Source organism: Nycticebus coucang, chromosome 5, assembly GCF_027406575.1.
Source record: "Nycticebus coucang isolate mNycCou1 chromosome 5, mNycCou1.pri, whole genome shotgun sequence".
In the NCBI taxonomy this organism is placed as follows: domain Eukaryota; kingdom Metazoa; phylum Chordata; class Mammalia; order Primates; family Lorisidae; genus Nycticebus; species Nycticebus coucang.
Genome location: NC_069784.1, coordinates 116,832,500 through 116,841,256, shown reverse-complemented (window position 1 = coordinate 116,841,256; position 8,757 = coordinate 116,832,500). Strand labels below are relative to the sequence as shown.

At 36.1% G+C, this 8,757-nt stretch overlaps 1 long non-coding RNA gene across 1 annotated transcript; it reads right to left on the bottom strand.

Moving 5' to 3' along the window:
- Positions 1 to 611: 611 nt before the first annotated feature.
- On the bottom strand, positions 612 to 1,895 carry LOC128586766 (uncharacterized). The gene is made up of 3 exons (XR_008380291.1): positions 1,838 to 1,895; positions 1,356 to 1,496; positions 612 to 782 (listed from the first exon to the last, which is right to left on the bottom strand). It is a non-coding gene; the product is annotated as an uncharacterized LOC128586766 (long non-coding RNA).
- Positions 1,896 to 8,757: the final 6,862 nt, after the last annotated feature.

Genomic DNA, 8,757 nt, shown 5'->3' with positions numbered 1-8,757 from the left:
CAATTTCTCAAATCAGAACTGGAAGTTATATGCATTCTCACTCCTTTAGCCAATTAGCCGCCACATTCCAAAAATGCTTCTCTGTAAACACCTCTCCTAAACTGCTTCTGGCCCCCCCTCTGCACTCCTGATACTCCTATCCAGGCTGTTCTCATTTCTCACCTGACCTCATGATTGCTCTTGCTTCCTAATTTATTTTACTACCACCATTTCTACATCCCTTCACACTCCCTGTCACTGAGATAAAACCCTTTAACCTATTCTCTTGACAGGAGCAATTTCATTTTGAAAAAGTATAAGTCAGCGACATTTCCTCTCCTGCTAAAATACACTTTATGGGGGCAAGACATGATTGCAAGAGGGACTTTACCTAACAATTGCAATCAGTGTAACCTGGCTTATTGTACCCTCAATGAATCCCCAACAATAAAAAAAAAAAAAAAAAAAAAAAAAATATGTCCCTTGGACCCAGCAACTATGGGTTAACACACAAACCATTTGCATAACCAAAGACTTCTCATGCTCGTTACCTTCCTATCATCTCCCACCCCTGCCTTCTTGCACTTTTCTCACAAGCCAGAGGAAACTACAAACTATTTCAAATTCCCAAGTGTTTTCTTAAATCTTGATATTCTGGGCATGAGTTGGACCTTCAATAAGATGTCAAGAAAGACTATTTTTAATATTAAATCAACTTGCGTCTATTATGGTTTGTAGCCAATAACATATGCTGTTTAGTCAACATACAAAGTAGTTGTTGAAGATGTATAATGTCCTCAAACCTGTAGAAACATAGAGAAGAAAAACAGTGAAAGAGGTATTCAAAAAAATTCACCTAAAGATAGACTCAAGTTAGAAATGGAAGCATAATAATATGTTGAAAACAGAAGGAAGTTGAGGGGACATTTAGAAGAAGCAGCACAAACAGCGAGGACACAAAAGCAGCTCTTGTGGGATAGTGAGAAGGGCAACTGACAAAGACACAATGCATACTCAGAAAGTCAGAGAAGTAAAATCTGATGGGTCAATGTCAACAAAATGCACATGGCCTTGAACATTATAGAGATAGCCAGTGAAGTCCTTAAATTGAACAGTATTATGATCATGTTGAAGAGTTTAAGGAAAAGCAATATTCACTCAGCTGAGGGAGGGGCAGCTCCATTATGTAGACGAGAGTGCATGAATGGAGAAATAGATTCTGGGCTCATAAACAGAGAGTTCTTGAAGCTGTAAGAATAAAGGCTGGCTCTCCACAGAGGATATTGGGAAGGAGGGGGAGGACTGAAGGTCATACTGTGCATAAAAAAGAAGGAAAAGGAAGAAATACATGCAAAATATCCAGCTGGCTTATTTACCTGCACTGCTATATAAGGAACTCTCACAACACTTAGTCACTTAAAACAACAGCCTTCTTAATGTTTTGCACAATTCGGTGGTTTGACTGGTGCTCAGCTCTGCGGTTTCTCTGTTGGTCTCAGTTGGGGTTTCTATTGGAGCTACAAACAGATGGCACATGGAGATCACATAGCTGGGACCCTGGTGCAAATGCCTGGGATTCTACACCAGCTGTAACACTGGGCAACTGTGAGGAAGGCATGACTTCTCTCTCTCAGTCTCTATCTCCACACTCCCGGGACCTCTCCTCCCCGTGATCCCTCTCTGTCATTTCTTTTTTTTTTTTTTTTTTTATTGTTGGGGATTCATTGAGGTTACAATAAGCCAGGTTACACTGATTGCAATTGTTAGGTAAAGTCCCTCTTGCAATCATGTCTTGCCCCCATAAAGTGTGACACACACCAAGGCCCCAACCCCCTCCCTCCATCCCTCCCAGACTTACATGGCAGCTCAGGGCTCCTAAAAGCCAATGTCTCCAGCCTTCTTATGGTTCGGGCTCAGCCGAGGCACCGTGTCACTTCTGCTCTGTTTGCCTATGGAATCTGATAATTTATTTCATTTTCCACCATGCTTCCTCTAGTCAGTCAATCTTCTTAGCATCCCATACTCATATCCAAAATCCTGGTTTGCCTTTTGCTGATGGTATTTACCTTTCCTAAAATATCCTCTTAACTCCCATCCACCTTTTAAAATATTATTACTGCATCACAAGCACTATCCATATTCAAGATTGGAGAGGATTATTCAAGGTTGTCAGGGACCAGTGGCACTGTTTCAAGAGCCCAGCTCTGGACTCTAGTCTCACATCAGCATGTAGGAAGCTTTTAGTAAATATTACCCATTAATGCATCACAAAAACATATAAGGAATAAACTAGAACCCCTTTTGACAGATGAAGAGACTGAGGATGAGAAATGTGAAATGGTTTCATTAAAAAATCACATAGCTAACAGTAGCAGCATAGGGCTTATAAAATACCCAAAAGCTATAGCATAGTAAGTTAATTTATAAAATAAAAATAACATCAATTTTGATACAGACAAGGTAAAGGTCAGGAGGTGGGTATATGATATGTTTCCATACTAAACTCTTAGTTTAAAGCAAGGTAGTGATAAGAATAATAATCTAGGAAAAAACATACCACAAAGGTGCTAGGGAGATTTTTTAAGATAAAAAAGTTCCTTCAAAGATACAATTTTAAGCTAAGCCTTTGGGCAAGAAACTTAGTTTTCACTTTACAAATGACGGTCACAGACCATGAACACCTTTTTAAATGCTATTTTTCATGGCTCAGAGAAAGCATTCCAATTATAAAAGAATTGATCTTGTTAAACTTATTCTTAAATTTTTTATTTCCCCCCTTGCTTAATTCAATTTCCCTTCAAATGCATGAATCATCAAGACATAATGTGAACATTTAGCCACATGGAAAAGGATGTTACATTATTTGGATGTACCTGATGAAATTCAGGCAGAACAGATTGAAGAGGGTGAAATGAAATCCGCTTAGCTGCGTATTTACAGCACCCATGATGGTTATTGTTTTCTTCTCTTTATAAGACTTTACAAAAGATTTGTTAAAATAAAGGAGCATGAGCATCTTTCTTGGGTTATTCTATCCAAAAAGCTACCAAATTTTAAGAGATAGAAAGCTAACATTTACATCTTTAACACAGACCGAGAATTCTGATAAAAAATTCCCCTTATCTCAATCACTTTTTTTTTTTTAACAATTCTGTTGGAACATATTAGTATTATTCCCTCTTTACAGGGGCGGAGTAAATGAAGCTCAGATAAGGTAAGCGACTTATCCACATTTCTACAGATGATCAGTAACAACGGCACATTAAGAATTTACATGTATAACTAACTTTAAAGTCTTTCTTGTTTGCTACCTCTGAAGCTTTAAGCTTCATGATCATTTGTTGCCACAGCCAAGGAACTGAATGTATGTAAACAAAAACCGACTTACTAATACCCCCAAATTCAATTTATAGCAAGAATCTGAAAGGTTTGGAGGCTGTTGCGGTATTTTAGGTTTTGAGGGTTAGATGGAAGAGGCGTCCAGAGTCATTTGGCTCTTGATTCCCAGAGAAGGAAACGGGAACAGACCAGACTCCAGAGACCCTCTCTTTCATCATGATTTTGCTCATGAAATATTTTAGAATTGTCCTCTTCCTTACCCCCTACCACTTTGCCCCAGAAATTTCTGACTGCACATTTACCAAAGGGGTTTTACTATGGTTACCTTCTGGTCTACACAAAGAACACAGTCAAAACAAATAGCTCTCTTTAAATGTCATTATGGGGAGTAAAATTCTATGTGGTGTATTAATGGGCCTCCCACAGCTAAATCCTAGCACACCACTTTGAAAAATGTCCCCTGTGGATATTGCTTAAACTAACAAAAGTGAGGGAATTTGAGAGTTAAGAGAAAACCCAATCTAGCTCTGGTGAAAATTAATAGAAGACAGAAGAGTATGAATAAAGAAGTGAGAAATCAGAAAAACAAATTAAATTTGCTTTGTTTTCATCCTTTTTAATGTTATTTTAATATGAAAGGCCTAAAGAGAAAGCAAGGAGTTTTTTTTTTCATGTGATTTCCTTATTTTTTAATTTAATAAATCTTAAATGGAAGTAGAAATCCTGCCTTTGGCTTAAGAAACATAAAAAAGAGAAATATGTATTTTTTAAACCATCAGACAGTATTCATAAAAGATCAGAGCAATGCCCTAAGTAAATAATACACAATTAGTGTTTACCCAGTAAGCAGTTTACCTGATAAATACATTGGTTGCTCATTTTTTCTTAAAGACTTACTAAGGAATAAGTTAATTTCCAAAACTTATTAAGTAATTAGTTGGCATACCAATAGATCTCTAGAGAAAATCTGAGTTATGATATATCTTGAGGATAGCACTGATGCATGGTTAGAAATATTCACAAAAATATTTTAAAGCTTTCAGTAGTTCTTCATTAAACCTAATACTTATTTGCTTATTATATCTTTTTCAAGGCAAAGGAATTTGTTCCTGTTTTTCTTTCCCCTGCCTGGAGCCTGAGGCAAGTTGTTTCAATCTATGCTGGGACTCCCTAGGATAGCTGAGAAACTTCACTGTCCAAATCCTGCAGGGAGAAAAATTGACCTTGAACACAATTAATGCTGTTTCTAAGCATAATCCTTGTGACATGGTAGTCTTTAAGTTAGCTTTCCTATGTTCCTACTCTTCTCTCCTTTCTTTCATACAACTCTCATCAACTCTATCTATAAACAGACTCCATGAAATAAAAAGAGGTTAAAGCCAGTTTAACCAGGTGGTACCCAACACAATAAGATCTGGAAGGTCTGTTGTTACTGGATGCTAAGTATGTATTTCAAGTTCTGTGCCTCTTAGAGCAAATAAAAAAAGCGCCTTCAACTTCCTAAAAGATAGTCTGTGATTGATTTCCTGGGACTGAATGAATAGTCATTCATTATCCATTTCTGAGTAGGAGCTATCTGAGATAATAAAATTGACCATTATTCTATTTTGAAGTTACTTCATAACCTTTAACTTTGATGAGATAGCAATGGGTTTGATGTACAAATCATGCCTCAGTATTCCCCACAGATAGTTAATAACCAAACATGTTCCATCATGGTATGCCAAGGGTAAGTGCTTACGATTATTCTTTTGTAAATGTTTTTCTATTAATTAAAAAAGAAAAGAGACTCAGATACGTGGTTGAAAGCCAAGTTTGATGGGTTCACAGTACTCTGCTATAACAGTAAGAATACGGGTTAAGACGATCTGTCATTGAAATAAACCCTAAAATTATGTTCTCATGTGTTTAGTAGAAAGAGCATTAGAACAATGTCTGGATCCTAACTCTTCCACATGCTTTAAGATGATTTTGATCATTTCATCTTTTAGAGCTTTTTTACTGAAATGAAATGACAACATATATCTTATAGAACTTATTGTTAATTTTTAATTGCACCATAAGTGCTTATTTAATAAATGCTTATTGTGTCACTACCTTGTGCCAGGTGATTAACAAAATCTGTGTTTTTAAAGATTTTATGTTCTAGTAGTGGCTAAGAAAATAAAGGTAAACAGAGTAAGAGAGGAAGAGAAAACAGAAGAGAAACTACTTGAAAATTAAATTGTTGGGGCGGTCAGTGACAGACCAGTATAGAGCAGTTTTGAAGTATATTTTAGTGTGTTGGGAGTTAGTTGAAGCTAATGGAAGCAGAAAGGTCATATGATTCTATTTGCCATTGAAAAGATTCATTCTACTGGGCAAAAAGTAAGAGGGACAAGAATCAAACTAAAAGGATCACAGATGAGTCTATTCTTAGGAAAAGATGCTGGTGTCTTTGACAGAGGAGTTAGTGCTAAAGTTCCTCACAAATTGTTGAATTTGGGGTATATTTTTTGAATCAACAGTGCCTTCCCCTTGACTTGACATGGGGTAAGTAGGAGAGAATGATAATCAATCTTGACCTAATGAAGAGGTTGGATGCTAGTGCTTGGATATAGGCAAATACTGATGTTCACAAGGCTCACATGCTACAGGGCTCCTCACTTTCACAGGACCTTTCCAAAGTCCTTGTCTGAACCCCCAAATATGAATGCAATGTCATGTTTTTTTTATACTTTGCAAAATTAAGATATATTAACTTACATATAATAGATATAAAGTTGAGACCACTGTCTCCTTACCCTGAGTCACATTGTAGTGGTTATAGATGTTTTCAGATCCACCTGCAAGGAGACTGAGAAGGAGATTGCAGTGAATTGTTAAATATGGCACCCAACAAATCACTTCTTTCTTTGTCCAGCCCCTTTTGCAATGTGACTCTGCTCCTCTCATCAATAAGCAGAGTCTACTTCCCTAACCCTTCTATCAGGGTGATGTAAATTGCTTCCACCAGGAAAATGTTTAAGAAGTAAAGTCTTAATGCCCCACTTGATGAACTCCTGTTGGATAGATCCTCCAATAAGAAACTGAGAAAAGAAATTTTAGATTTAAACCTATCCATCCAACATTTGTATTTAACAAACATCTACAGAACATTTCAGCCCAACAAAACTGAATACACATACTTCTCATCAGCCCATGGAACGTACTCTAAAATCGATCACATCTTAGGTCACAAGTCTAACCTCAGTAAATTTAAAGGAATAGAAATTATTCCTTGCATCTTCTAGGACCACCATGGAATAAAAGTTGAACTCAGTAAGAACAGGAATCTGCATACTCATACAAAAACATGGAAGTTAAATAACCTTATGATGAATGACAGCTGAGTCAGACATGAGATTAAGAAGGAAATTTCCAAATTTTTGGAACAAAACAACAATGAAGACACGAATTATCAGAACCTCTGGGATACAGCAAAGCAGTCCAAAGAGTGAAATTTATAGCACTGCAAGCCTTCCTCAAGAGAACGGAAAGAAAGGAAGTTAACAACTTAATGGGACATCTCAAGTAACTGGAAAAGGAATAAAATTCCACCCTCAAACACAGTAGAAGAAAAGAAATAACCAAAATTAGAGCAGAATTAAATAAAATTGAAAACAAAAGAAGTATACAACAGATCAATAAATCAAAAAGTTGGTTTTTTGAAAAGGTCAATAAAATAGATAAACCTTTGGCTAACCTAACTAGGAAAAAAAAGAGTAAAATCTCTAATTTCATCAATCAGAAATGACAAAGACAAAATAACGGCAAACTCCCAGAAATTCAAAAATCCTTAATGAATATTACAAGAAACTTTATTCTCAGAAATATGAAAATCTGAAGGAAATTGATCAATGCTTAGAAGCACGTCACTTTCTAAGACTTAGCCAGAATCAAGTGGAAATCTTGAACAGGCCTATATCAAGTTCTGAAATAGAATCAACCATACAAAAATCTCCCTAAAAAGAAAAGCCCGGGAAAGAAGCCTTCACGTCAGAATTCTACCAAACCTTTAAAGAGGAACTAGTACCTATATTACTCAACCTGTTCCAAAATATAGAAAAAAAAGGAAGACTACCCAACACGTTCTATGAAGCAAACATCACCTTGATCCCCAAACCAGGAATAGACCCAACAAGAAAAGAAAATTATAGACCAATATCACTAATGAATATAGATGCAAAAATATTCAACAAGATGCTAACAAACTGAATCCAGCAACACATCAAACAAATTATACATCATGACCAAGTCCCAAGGGTCTCAAGGCTGGTTCAATATATGTAAATCTATAAGTATAATTCAGCACATAAACAAATTAAAAAAACAAAGACCATATGATTCTCTCAATTGATACAGAAAAAGCTTTTGATAATACACATCATCCCTTCATGATCAGAACACTTAAGAAAATTGGTATAGAAGGGACATTTCTTAAACCGATAGAGGCCATCTACAGCAAACGCACAGCCAATATTGTATTGAATGGAGTTAAATTGAAATCATTTCCACTTAGATCAGGAACCAGGCAAGGTTGCCCATTGTCTCCATTTCTCTTTAACATTGTAATGGAAGTTTTAGCCATCGCAATTAGGGAAGAAAAGGTGATCAAGGGTATCCATATAGGGACAGAAAAGATCAAACTTTTCCTCTTTGCAGATGATATGATTGTATATCTACTACAAAACTCTTAGAAGTGGTCAAGGAATACAGCAGTGTCTCAGGTTACAAAAATCAACATTCATAAATCGGTAGCCTTTATATGTACCAACAATAGTCAAGCTGAAAAAGCAGCTATTCCATTCACAGTAGTGCCAAAGAAGATAAAATACTTGGGAGTTTATCTAACTAAGGATGTGAAAAATCTCTATAAAGAGAACTATGAAACTCTAAGAAAAGAAATAGCTGAAGATGTTAACAAATGAAAAAAACATACAATTTCCCTGGCTGGGAACAATCAACATTGTTAAAATGTCCATACTATCCAAAGCAACATATAATTTTAATGCAATCCCTATTAAAGCTCCACTGTCATACATTAAAGATCTTGAGATCTTTGTTCTATATGGAATCAGAAAAAAATTCGAATAGCCAAGACATTACTCAGAAATAAAAACAAAGCAGGAGGAATCACGCTACCACACCTCAGACTATACTATAAATCAATAGTGATCAAAACAGCGTGGTGCTGGTACAAAAACAGAGAAGTAGATATATGAAACAGAATAGAGAATGAAGAAATGAATCTAGCTACTTACTGTTATTTGATCTTTGACAAGCCAATTAAAAACATTCAGTAGGAAAAAGATTCCCTATTTAACAAATGGTGCTGGGTGAACTGGTTGGCAATCCGTAGAATACTGAAAGTGGATCTACGCCTTTTACCATTAACTAAGATAGACTCTCACTGGATTA